Genomic DNA, 12906 nt, shown 5'->3' with positions numbered 1-12906 from the left:
TCCTCATGATGGTTACTTGGGAGCGTAGGCGGGCACTGAGGGGCAGCAGGCATGGCAGGCCTTCGCTCAGCCCCTCCCAGCCACCAGATCCTGCTCACCCCACTGCCAGATTGGGGGATGAAAGGGGGCAATTGTGGTGAACACACTGGTGGTTTCTCTTTCCACTTGTATTTAAAAGAAAGCCTCTATCAGAACTCCAAGTCAACCCATCCCTCACGTTTCCCTTCCTACCCCAAGTCATTAGAGAAGACCAGGGCCCCATGTCTGATTCTAACTGCTAAATCAATGTAAATGACTCTAGAAAATCCACTTTTTTCCCTCTAAGCCTCAGTTTGCTAAATGATCTCTAAGATTCCTCTAGCTTTAATATTCCTGGAGCTCTTAACACTTGGATAGATCATCCTGAGGGGAGGTGCCACCAGAATGCTTTTCCTAGCTTAGCTAAAAGCTTTGGAGCCCTCTCCACTAGATGATTCACCCATCATTAGCCCAATTAACCAATTTCCTTCACACAGCTATGGGGAGGCAAGGCAAGTAAAGTGGGGCTCTTCTTCCCTTCAGCCCTGGTTAGCCCAGAACTGAGCCCTGCCCCCACATGAGGGGGGGGCACTCCATGTACATATGTATCCTATACACTATGTAGGGTTCCAGTCCCAAGAAAATAGACCTACACACACAGTCACAGAGATGGAGGAAGCTGGACAAGTTCAGCCTCAGTGTCTACTGGAAAACACAGGAGGTTAAACAGAAGAGGAGTAAGGAAGAAGCTGGGAGAGGTCCCAATTCTTGTCCCAGTGACTGTCCCCCACCATATCCAGTCTTCTCCCCCCCAGAATTCAAAAAAGGCAAGGATAGTGAGGGACAGGAGGAGTGAGACAGAAACACCCCCCACCCCACCCCCGATCCAGAGCTGTCTTCCTCTCCTTGCCAAGACAGGATCCCAAAGTACTTTACCATTCCAGGGCCACCAGACTATTTCCAACACCTGTGGTTCATTAGGGGGAAAGAGGGAAAATGCCCAGGGCCCTCCCACACACAGGCATACATATACACTGGGGTTCCCATCCCCTTGGGCTGGAAGCCATCTCCATGCCCCTCCTCCCACCAGCTTCTCATATGCCAAGCCAAGCTTTTCAGGAGTCCCTCCTCATCACCCACTTCTTCCTCTAAGTCTTCTACAATGAATTCCCAACAATCCCTGTCCCAGATCAACATTTGGTCATGTTCTGGGTAAAGAAGGGGAGGATAAGAAAATAATGAGGGCTCCTAATCCCCCTTATTTCTCCCCCCAATTTGAAGACTAAAAAGAAAGTAGGAAAGCCCGAAAAAAGAAAGCAGCTCTCCCAGATTTCTCCTCAGACTTGCTGCCTCTGCTTGTACTTTTACAGCTTATGGAGTAATTTCACACCCATGATCTCATCTGAGGCTCACCAGAGGGCAGGGAATTGTCAAACCCATTTTACAGATGAGAAAACTGACATGCAAGGAACATGCTCCAGGATTTTCCCATCATATTTTCTTCCAAGTCTTTTCTCTGATTTTTCAATCCAACTGTTCCTTTCACCAGCTCCTGCTATCCCCTCAAAAGAAAAGCAAACCCTCCTTTTTTTAAACTGCTAACTCTGTTCCTTTCTTCCCAAAGAATCCTAACAGGGATCATCATCAAGCCTCTCTATAACTAAAGCTGTGTAGGAGACATACAACTTATATTTATATAATGGTCTGCACTCTACAAAGCAACCTCTTCATATCAATTGTGATATATGTATTATTATCCCCATTTTACAGTCCCAGAAACTGAACTTCTAGTAGATACTGACATAGATACATGTGAATAAATTCTATGTAGGCTACCATTCTCCCCACCTGCCCCATCTCCATTGGCCTAAATCCTAGATATCTGTCAAGTCTCGGCTCAAATGTCACTTCTGGGAAGCTAGATGTGATTCTTCCTCCGCTAGGGCTTTCCCTCCCTCCCCTCCATCACTATGTCCCTCTCTAGGGCACTTATCACACACTGCCTTGTTTTGTGGCTGTGTCTGTTCTTTATTCCTATTACTAGCTGGGTCTTATTCATCTCCTTCCCCTGTCATCATTCCCCCCCATCCCACCCCGTTACAGAGCCCAGCATGAGTCTATGGTTTATATATGGTTGGTGCTGGATGTAATATGCTGACAAAAAATGTTAACATATGTGCACATCTATGTATTTGTATACACACACGTACACATTCTATGCTAGTGTGTATTAAAAAAAAAACTTGTGTCCAAGAATTTTCTCATTTACCACAGGACCTGGATTCAAATTCTCCCACCACTATTTAATGATCTGTGTAGCCTTGGGCAAGAACCTAACTGTTCTGGGGTCTTAACTATAAGAAGACTGGACTAGATGACCCTTAAGGTTCCTTTATTTCTAAATCCATGACTCTAATAATGGCCTCTGACTTTACACTGGGCTGCAGGCCCAGACAAGAATCAGAGAAGTATGACTGGCTAGCCCCTCAATTCCACAGGCCCTGGGGATCCAATAGAACCTTGAAGTTCTTTCCCTAACTCTTAACTAGCAGGGCTTGTCGCGTCCTGTCCTGAGTCAGCCTCCCTCCAATCCAAGGCACCTAAGGAGCAATTTCAGAAACCCAGAAAGAGCTGCTCCCTCCCTTCAAGGCAGTCCAGAGCAGGGCTCCTTAAGGGCAGAGCTGGAGGGGAAGGAGGCAGAAATCTGGGGGAAAGGACACCTGGGAAAAGAATGGGGGCTAAGTGATCCCAGTGGAACTGGTTCTTCTAAGCCAAGGAGGAAGGGGCTACAGAAAGCACTTGAGAAGCCCTCAAGTTTCTGGTCCCAAGAAGACCCCGAATCCCATCGATGACTCCCAAAGAAGTGGCTGACAGCAGGAGGAGTGAGAATTTGTGTTTTTCATGTATGCAAATACATCAGCCTGCAAAACATGTGTTTGCATGTGTGAATGTTCACATGTGACTATGTCCAGGGTACCAGAATGACTGGGGCCCCACGGGAGAAGGGGGGGTTGGGCAGGGCAGAGAAAGGCAGTTCTAAAATACTTTGCATAGTTCTGGTCACCAGATTTCAAGCCTAGGGCAGAGCCCTGGGAAGGGGCAGAGGCAGGGGGCTGGGAGATGTTGCGCTCTGGATCCCTCCCCTAATAAGGGAACTAGGGAAAACTGGGAAACCAACTAGCCCCCGTCTGCCCAAATGAAGCCAGGTGGCTAACAGTTCCCAGAAGTAAAGTTCCTTGGGGTAGGAGGCCAAGGGAGGGATGGGAAGGCTTCCCAGTGACCGACAAACCCCCCCTGCACACACCCACCCAACATATGCGTGTTCACATCCACACAAGTCTTTCAAGAAAGCTGCCCAAAGGAGGGGAAAGGGGCAGGACAGTGGTTCCTGAGGCCACCCACCAGGGGAGACGTGTCCTGAAGTGGCCCCCAGCTCAGTCCACCAGTTGTCCCACCAACTTCAACCCCCACCCCCTAAACACATGCATGCATCCACATACAGGAAACAAGGCCCACCCACAGCCTCATGCCTCAGAATCTAAATGTGCTGATATAATTCTGGGACTATGAGTCCCTCTCCTATTGGAAGGCCAGATTCCAGACTCAGTGAGACAGAGGCTATTTCCTGCCTGGGAGAAGGGCACTGGTCAGACTGGGGAGCTTGTGTATAGGGGCCACGGGAGGCAGCTTCCTTGACAGATCCCCAGAAGTACTGGTACAGGGAGACAGAGCTGGATTATGTCCTACTGACTAAGGTCCTCTTACTGGCCTGAATCCCTTCCTTTCCCCTCCCCTCCTTTTGGGTTGCTGGGCAGGCCTGGCCCTGCCTAGCTCAAGGCCAGTACTGGTTGGGGGGGGGGGAGGAGATAAATATAGAGCCATCAGCCATCCGGGTAAATTCCTGTGAGGGCTGGAGCCGAGCAGGAGAACCCACCGCTTTCAGCTCCAGGCTCTCGGAGTCTCAGTGGCCAGGGCCACCACTGCCCTCTTCCCAAACAAACAGAAAAATAAATAAAAACCAGCTCTCTCATGGACAGCGCAGCTGGGGGGGTAGAGGGGAAGGAGACAGGAAGAGGTGGACTCTGGGGAGGAGAAGCAGCTTGGACCAGTTGCTGAGGTTTCTGTTCCGGCAGGGGAAGGAGATGGCAACAAAAGGGGGGGAAGAGAGAGAGAAAGGGCAGAGACAAAGCCAAAGGGGAAGACAGATACGGGGCAATCACAGTATGATAGACAAAGAAAGAGTACAAGGCCAGAGGGACACAACCCAGGAAGCCCAAAGGGTCTCTTGGAAGAAGCCGCCTTCCCCTCTGCCCTCCCATTCTGCTCAGACTCTCCCCAACTGCATTGTCTGGGGGAGTTGGGTATATATCCTGTCTGCCTGGAAGAGCCAGCATGGCTCCTAGAGTTAACAGGAGGTGGTCTCAAGGTGTAAGGGATGCTAAGACTGCCAAGGAAGGGGAGGAACTAAGGCCCAGTCATCCATGGTAGGGAGGCAGCTGCAATGCAGGGGGAAAGAAGAGGGAGTGGGTCGCAAGGAAACTACCCCATAGAGGTAAGGCAGAGTCTTCTGGGCAAAAGCCTAAGCCCCTGGTCCCTCTCTACAAAATGGTTTGACTAAGTTGGATTTTGGCCACTTGCTCAATTAAAAGTCTCATAAGCTGAATGAAAGCGGGAGACTTAGGCATGTAGTAGGGAGGATGATGGTCTGTCTGTCCTTAAACCTGGGCCTAATTATTCTGTCTCCAAGTCTACCCCCAAGTTCATAGCACAACAGAGACCAGAGTAGAAGAGGAAGGGAGGAACCGGTAGCCAGAGGGTTTCTCCAGAAGGGCTGAGAGTTGTGGGCATGCTCTCTGGCTTTAATATTATTTCTCTTTTCCTTCTTGCTGCAAAGGACAGGGACGAGGTGGTTACAGGGGTTGGTGGGGGGGGAGCTCTGGGGGATTAGTAATGGGATGGAGAGACCTTTACAGCTCCGTGAGCTGATCTGTAGGCAGCCCTGCATTTTCAAGCTGTCTCCAAAGCTGCCAGCAAACCTCAGGGAGGCCAGGCCGCCTGTCAGCCCAGCCACCGAGGAGCCTCCTGGGGAGGAGGAGGTGACCTCCAGCCCTTGCCTCCCCAAATCTCCTTACAGACTCCCTGTCTGTCTCAGGGAATGGATTGAGGCAGCTGACCTCTCCTGGCTCAATCTGGAGCCCGGGGAGGAGGGGAAGATACTCCAAGGAATTGTGAGTTGGAGAAGAACTGAGCTTTTCGATTTTCACATGGCATATCACCCCCACTATTACCACCTTCCACAAACACAGAGAAGCTTCTGTGTGACCAACCTATGATGCTCCCTACCCTCCATGAGTTTACAATCTAGTGGAAGAAACAGTACTTACCCAGGAAGTGTTACTATTAGTATGGGATCTACCTCAAGGCTATAGATTAGGCTAGCAGTCTACAGGCAGTGCAGACAGTGAGAAGAGTTCAGGAGTGGGCATGAGAACCAGGGAGTACTCCAGATCACAGCCACAGAGATCCAACCAACCCAGGCTGTGAGTAGAAAAGATTCCTCTTCAATCAAAAGTTTCCTAATCCAAACCTCCAAGTTCCTATTTCCAAGATGGAGAGACTTAGGAATGGGGAGGCAGCATGGCAGATAGATATTCAAAAACCTCAGTTTAGAAATATAATTATGTGGAAAATGGTAACTGGCTTCGTTCCAGTGAAAATTACGTAGAAATAGCAATCATTCAAATAATGTGACCATTTCAGGGCATTCATCTTTCCCACAAATCAGGCCCCAGTTATAATAAAAAAGATCACTGGACTTAGTAGTGGGGTGCCTTGAGTTAGAATAGCCACTTTTGACACTAGCTGCATGATATAAGGGATGCCATTTCAACTGTTTGGCTCTCAATTTCTTCATCAATAAAAGGAAAGGTATCCCAAGTTTGTTGTGAGGAAAAAACTAGTTATTATCATTGCTAACGGGCCAGGAACCAGCCATAATGACTTCCCTAGCCAGGTATATCTCTGCCTTGTCACTTAGTCACCTAAATCTGAGCAAACTGGGACCAGGGTCTAGAGGGTTAATCCTCCCCAGAGATCTCTAAGCACTAGCACAATCAGTCCGACTGGGGAGGGCTTTGATTCCAGAATGGAGGCCAGCATGGGAGGCAGGAAATGAAGAAGAATTTGAGATCTAATTGAGCTGGCTGGGGGATTAAGCAACAGAATGCAATTATAGGCACTGGAGTTGAGCCAGAGGGGCAGGGTTAACACCCTGAGTACACCACAGGCAGGAGCCACCAGGTGACCAGAGCAATGGGGGGCACTGATCAATGACTTCCACTCCAAAAAATAAGCTGGAGCCAAAGGGAGCTGACGGAGGGGGATCCCTAGCCCTAGGCTGTCTTTGCAGAACCCAAAGAACCCACAGAGACGTTTACTGAGAAATTCCTGGTCCCCCCTTTAGTAAAGGGAAATTATGGGCAGCCAATATCCCAGACACAGCCACCCACACCCCTGGGAAGTCACACAAAGACAGGAGAGGCCCTCATAGGGTCAGGGTTCATCTTTACAAATTTAACATTATACCCATCTTACACACATGCACACATGAGTAAATCGCAGGTATACCCACTAGCTGGCAGGTGTGTCCATAGGTGCATATCTGTGATGTTCAGACAGACATTCTTCCCAACCTGCAGACACACACAACCATGCCCTTATGCTATTGCATGGCTTCTTCGGGGTGGGGGTAGGGAGGGAACCCAAACCTATGACCTTAAAATCCTTTTATTCCTGTAATCACAGGCTGCCGAGTCAATAGACAAGTACTGTCAACCCACAGCCCCAGTATGGCTTCCAAAATTCTGGGTGCAGGAAAAGGTGTCAGCAAGAGGACCAACCCCACAAGAGGAAGTTGGAGAGGAATAGTTAGCAAAGGAAGGGAACAAACAAGTGCCTGGGAAGGCAGAAGTCTAAGACTGAGGAGCTTGAGCCAGGATTTCAGAGGAGGCTGGGGAGGAATGGGGTTCCCTTAGGTAGAGACAGGAATTCCCAAAAACTTACACTTGTACAAAGACTAAAGCTTGCACAGATAAGCTTACACTTATGAATTAGCACAGACCTTACCTTGACACATATTTGTGAATAAATGGAAAGGCACTTATTAGATGTTTATTATGTGCAAATCACATTTAAAAAGGTATACGTTTAGAGACACACAAACACACTAGGTTCAGATCTCTTATACTGCCCTCCTAACACACAGTCTCACACTCACACCCTTCATCACCAGCCACCTCTGTCAGCTGACAGTGGATCTGCGTTTAGACAGGTGAAGATACCGGGGGAAAGGGAGTTCTGATTTTTCTCCAGGGAATCAGGCTAGGAGTCTTTTCCAGTTATATATATTGAGGTGGGGTTGGGTAGACCTGGTTTTTTTGGGGGGAGGGCACTAAAAAAAAAGAGAAAGCAGGGGGAAAAAAACTTGAGCGGGATATTCTTGCTGAGCAACAGAGCGTGAGTAACTGGCGGAGGCTTTTCGTGGTCTGGTGAGTCTAAGCTATGAGCTGAGTTTAACTATTAATACACTTAATCAAGGATGTCCCAGTGCGCCCTCCATACTCCCCCACCCCTCCCATACACTGAGTAAGAGGGGGTGTAAGGAGGGGAGGTGTATGGAGAATTCACTAGGATATCTCCATACACTGATAAGATGTATAAATGTAGAGGGAAACATCTGAAATGGAAAAGCTTCATGTTCTGCCCCCAACCTCCAGGAAATTAGGGTATGTCTATAAATATAGAGACCTATATGTGGGGCGGATCTCACTGCCCAAACAGTTTCTTAGGGGCAATTCAAGCAACACTCCCCAAACACAATAACCTTTCCTGAGAAACAGTATCTCAATTACCTTATACGTCTGGGGAAAGCCTACTCCTTCTAAAAAAAGAGACACCCTTCTGACAAAACTTCAACTTCTCTAGAGTCTAATCCCAATCTAATTATCCTTCACCAGTTTTTCCATCTGTCAAATGGGTAAAAAGAGACTATCATTCAAAATGTGAGGACTCAGGGGAAAATGGGGAGGGGGGGATGAGCAAGAGAGATGGACTTCCGGCTCCCTTTCACCCACTGGAGCAGGACATTCCTGGCTTCACATGATAAAGACCTGCAGCCCATAAATCAACAAGCTTTGTCCACGTACTGTTAGGATCTCAACCCAATCACCTGCTGAGCTAAGGAAAAACAACATCCCTAAATAAATAAATAAATAACTGGGGTGCTATGGTTAAATCTCTCCAGCACCAAAGGGAGGGGAATAAAGTGCTGGGGGGAGAGGGAATAATACATTCGGACCCCACCATGTGGGGCTCATCTACCATCTAACTAAAAGGCATCAGGTTTCTGAAAGGCAGAGGAGGACCCTCAATCAACCAACCTCCCCTCTGCACAGGTGGAGGACATCCAGCTTTCTCAAGCTTTAAGAAGATTTCTAGAGCATCCTCCAAACCACCTAAGGGGCGAGGGGAGTGGAGAACCAGAATAAATTTCAGCCCCTAAAAAGGAATATCTCCCGCCATTAGTATTAACTTTATTCTTCACACCCCTTCAAGCCCCCAATTCTCCAAGAAATCTTCCTGTTTCTCCTCCATGGTAAATTCATGAGGCAGAGAATGTTATGTCAATATTGCTTCCCCCCCCCAAAAAAAAGCAGTCATCAGATAGACCAGTTCAATCTCCTTTGCTTTCTTTCCACAATTCCTACAGAACTCAAGCTCTCTATTCCCACAATAGAAGTTTAGGGTACGGATACCTTTTCCAAACTCTGGCCAAGTTTCGGGTACTGCTCCCGGTCCCCCCACCCCACCCCCGAGGTCATACCCAATAACCCGGGCGGACATCTACATAACCCGTCTTCCTGGAATGTCACCTCCACAGGGCTAGTCGATAGAGGAAGAAAGACTGGAGGCCATGTCTCCCCCCTCCCCCCCCCCGCCCCGCCCCCTCCTCCCAGCCTGTCCGCTCCAGTGCCGGGCTTGGCAGCTGTGCGAAAATGCTTCAGTGTTCAAATGGCCCTCCCCAAGCAAGCCGGCACCCGAGCGACTCCAGCGTGGCGCTCTCACATCCCCCGCCAGGCGGCCTCAGCGGAAAAGTTGAAAGAGATTCGGTGTTTTGTAGGCAAACCCCAGCGGGAGTTGGGGGAAAGAGGGGAGGGGACCCCAGGAGGTCCACCCCCATTCCCAGGCACACTTCCTGGACAAACTTAGTGGGGGTGGGAGAGGTCTGTAGGGGCCTGAAGTAGGAAAGCTTTCTCCCCATTTCAGAGGAACCTCGGCAGTCAAAGGGCAGGAAGACAGAGGTCAAACCCTCGGTTCTCCCAGACGACAACCCCGTAGTCCTAACAAGAACCCTTACACTTGGCTCTAAGACCCCTCACGGTTCCGCAGGTGCCCGAGGCTCAGCCCAAAGGCTACTCAAGATCCAGGGACAAAAGAGGGTGGGGTTATAACTGGACTTTCAACCCAGCTGGCCCAAAGTCTCACTCTCCCTTGGGGCCTGGGTCATTAATTTTTACTCGGGTTCCAAGTTGCCAAAAGGCACCACCCCACTCTTCGATTCCCCCCCCCCCAGCAAGTTCCTCATACCCACCCTCCCACCTTGAGTTCTTTTACATCCTGGGAAATGAAAATCGAAAATATTTTTTTATTTTTCGGTGGAAACCTCAATAGTTCTGACAGCTCTTAGGGTTCCCTCCCTTCCCACAGCTCCTAATTACCCCTAAAAAGGACAGCGTTTGCCATAGTTCAACAAAGCTAAGTCCATGATCGGACAGTGTTCTCTGCGACCCTCTTCAACAGAAAACCAGAGTGTATGTGTGTGTGTGTGTTTTGGGGATACTACTTTCCCAGAAAAAAATTTTTTTAATTCCTCCTGGGGTGGGTTAATTTTACATAGACAATCCCAGTCCGAAGGGGTTAAAGTGAGAGAGGCCTTCCAGATGCCTTAGGGAGAGGGGGGAGTGAGAAAAAGCAAAAGGGAACACAGTAGGAGCTTAATAAATGCTTGTTGACTTGACTCGCCTGGGAGTCTAACGAACCAGATAGCTATCAGGAAGGTGGGATGGTAGCTGACAGCACTCCCTACTCTGCCCCTTCACAAGTGAAAGATCTACGCTGCTGAGGGGTTTCTCATCACCCTTCCTTCTTCCTCCCGCCGGGCGCGTCTCCTCTCATCCCTTCTACCCACCTTCTACGTCTCTGCTAGTCTCAGCACAGCAGAGCACAGTACGGCACGGCCCGGCACGCCGCACAGCACAGCCCACGCTGGTCGCTAGAGACAGCCCTTTACACAGGAGAATCCCAAATACTGGGATAGACGAAGGGAGGAAAAAGAGGCGGGGGAGGGGAGGGGGTAGAGAGGAGGACAAGCGGGGAAAGGAGAGGCAGACACGGGCAAATAGTTTGAAGGGGGAAAATGCCAAACTTGATCAGCCTGCCCAGCACCCCGTATCCCGGTGGGGGCGATGACGCGGAATGAATAGATCTAAAAGTATTCTGATCCTCGCAGGACCCCGATCCCAGCCAAACGCCGTCCCCCCCCCCATATACACACTCCGGAGGTTGGGGGGGTAGGGCGGGAAGAGGAGCAGCCACGCGTGGCCAAGGGCGCCGGGCTCAGAGTTAGCACCCACACACACACCCCAACCTTAAGCCAAGAGTACTGGGGGGGGGCGCGAAGAGGAAGGGAGAAAAACTAGGAAACGTGAAAGGCCAAGCCTTCTTCATCCCTATGGTCACAGAGGCCCCAATCCTCCCTCCGCGCAGGGCATGGGCACAGGGCACCGGCACTGGCGCCAGCCCCGGGAGGAGAGAAAGGTCAGCAGCGAACACCAGGCTTTAGAAGAGCACAGACTCCTTCTTCTCAAGACTCAGAGATCCCGACCTGCCCGAGGTCAGGGACACCCGCCAGGCTGAGGACCCCTGTGTCTCCCGGGAAACACCGCCTCCCACCCACCCCGCCCCCCACCAGGGGAACCCCTTTCCCAACTCCTCGGAGCGCAAGGCTGACCCCAACTGGGAGAGGGGGGCAAAGCCGTACCCAGCCCCCACCCCAGTTCCGCGCCGCAGAGTGGTCACGCCCCCCCCACCCCCGACCCTAAAACCCCGCTTTTTGTCTGGACTCAATGATCTGCGACCGAGCAGGCAGCAGCCCCGGCATCGCAGCGCAGTACTAGCCGCTAAGATGGTTTCGAAGGCGGGGGACTTGGGCCCAGACCTCTCCCGCCCCACCACGACCTCCTGGGTCCAAGCTCTCCACACCCCGAAGGGGAGCGGCCCCCAGCTCCCGACCACCGACCCCCGCCCGCAGCTCTCCGCACCTGAACTTCGGGGAAGCGAGAGCCTGCAAACTTTCCGCCGACTTCCACCCAACTCCGGCCCCCCCCTACCCCAGTCCACTTAGCCTGCCCCAGGGGAGACGAGGGAGGGGCAGGGGGAGCCCAACCCCCGGAGGGAGGGAAGGCTGAAGGGGCGGGGAGGCGGGAGGGGGGGGAGGAGGACAACAACCCCGACACCTACCCGAGCTCTCCGGAGCCGCCGCTGCCGCCGCCAACCGCGAGAAGGGGGGGAGGAGATGGAGGGAGAGGAGGACGAGAAGGTGGGGGGGGCGATGGGAAAACAGGGGGGAACTGTAGCCGATCAGCCGCCGCCGCTCCGGGCAGCAGTAACAGCAGCAGCAACAGCAGCAGCCACCTCCTCCGTGCGCACTGTCGCCGCCCGGCTTAGCCCAGGGAATCCAGAGCGGCAACAAGAAAGGCGGGGGAAAAAAGCACCTGCCCCCCTGCCCGCTTCCTCTCAGCCTTTCCTCTCCAAAAAATTAAAAACAACAACCTAAAAAAACCCAACTAATACTCAAAAATTGCGAAAGGAGAGGATGGGTGCGCGCGGCACTCGTCGCCGGGTGGAAGCTTAAGAAGCAGGGCGCATGGCCCCGGAGGGGGCGATGCAGACTATGTGCTGGTCCCGGGGCTCCGCCGGGGCGCTGAGGATGCAGTGGGGCTCGGCTGCCCCAGCTCCCTCCCAGTGCCGCTGCTGCTGCTGCCGCCGCCGCCTCCGCCTCTACATCCCAGCTCAGCCGCCGCCGCGCGCTAGCTAGCTTGCTCGCCCGGGCTGGAGCTCCGAGCAGTGAACGCTGCCCGGGGGCTGCAGGCAAAACCCGGACCGGACTCTTCCCACTCCCTTCCTCCCCCTCCTCTCTTCCCTTCCCCTCCCCTTCCCCTCCCTCCCCTCCAACACTCTGGCCACTTGGACGCCGGGCCCCGTCGCCGCCTCCGCCACTGCCGCCGCCGCTGCTGCTGTAGCCGCGGCAGCAATTTCTCTCTCTCTCTCTCTCTCCTTTCTCTCTCTCTCTCTCTCTCTCTCTCTCTCTCTCTCTCTCTCTCTCTCTCTCTCTCTCTCTCCTTCTCTCTCTCTCTCTCTCTCTCTCTCTCTCTCTCTCTCCTTTCTCTCTCTCCTCTCTCTCTCTCTCTCTCTCTCCTCTCTCTCTCTCTCTCTCTCTCTCTCTCTCTCTCTCTCCTCTCTCTCTCTCCTCTCTCTCTCTCTCTCTCTCCTCTCTCCTTTCTCTCTCTCTCTCTCTCTCTCTCTTCTCTTCTCTCTCTCTCTCTTCTCTTCTCTTCTCTTCTCTCTCTCTCTCTCTCTCTCCTCTCTCTCTCTCTCTCTCTCTCTCTCTCCCCTTTCTCTCTTTCTCTCTCCTCTCTGTCCTCTTTGTCTCTTTCCTCTCTCTTTCTATCTCTCCCCTTTCTCTCTCTCCCTTTTCTCTTTCTTCTGTCTCTCTGTCTCTCTTTCCTCTCTCTCCGCCTCTCTCCTTTCTCTCTCTCTCTCCTTTCTCTC

At 51.8% G+C, this 12906-nt stretch overlaps 1 protein-coding gene across 8 annotated transcripts in view; it reads right to left on the bottom strand.

Moving 5' to 3' along the window:
- CXXC5 (CXXC finger protein 5) overlaps positions 1-12276 on the bottom strand; it is a 52243-nt gene extending 39967 nt beyond the window's left edge. For 4 of the 8 annotated variants that reach the window (XM_051978522.1, XM_051978523.1, XM_051978525.1 and 1 more), the window contains exon 1: positions 11596-12274. The gene's annotated coding sequence lies outside the window, so the exon portion shown is untranslated. Of the gene's footprint in view, positions 1-11396; positions 11503-11595 lie in introns of those variants that run through there. The other 4 variants (XM_051978532.1, XM_051978524.1, XM_051978528.1 and 1 more) reach the window with 4 other exon arrangements.
- Positions 12277-12906: the final 630 nt, after the last annotated feature.

This window comes from Antechinus flavipes, chromosome 2 (genome assembly GCF_016432865.1).
Source record: "Antechinus flavipes isolate AdamAnt ecotype Samford, QLD, Australia chromosome 2, AdamAnt_v2, whole genome shotgun sequence".
Classification (NCBI taxonomy): domain Eukaryota; kingdom Metazoa; phylum Chordata; class Mammalia; order Dasyuromorphia; family Dasyuridae; genus Antechinus; species Antechinus flavipes.
This window is presented reverse-complemented; position numbering and strand designations above follow the sequence as displayed.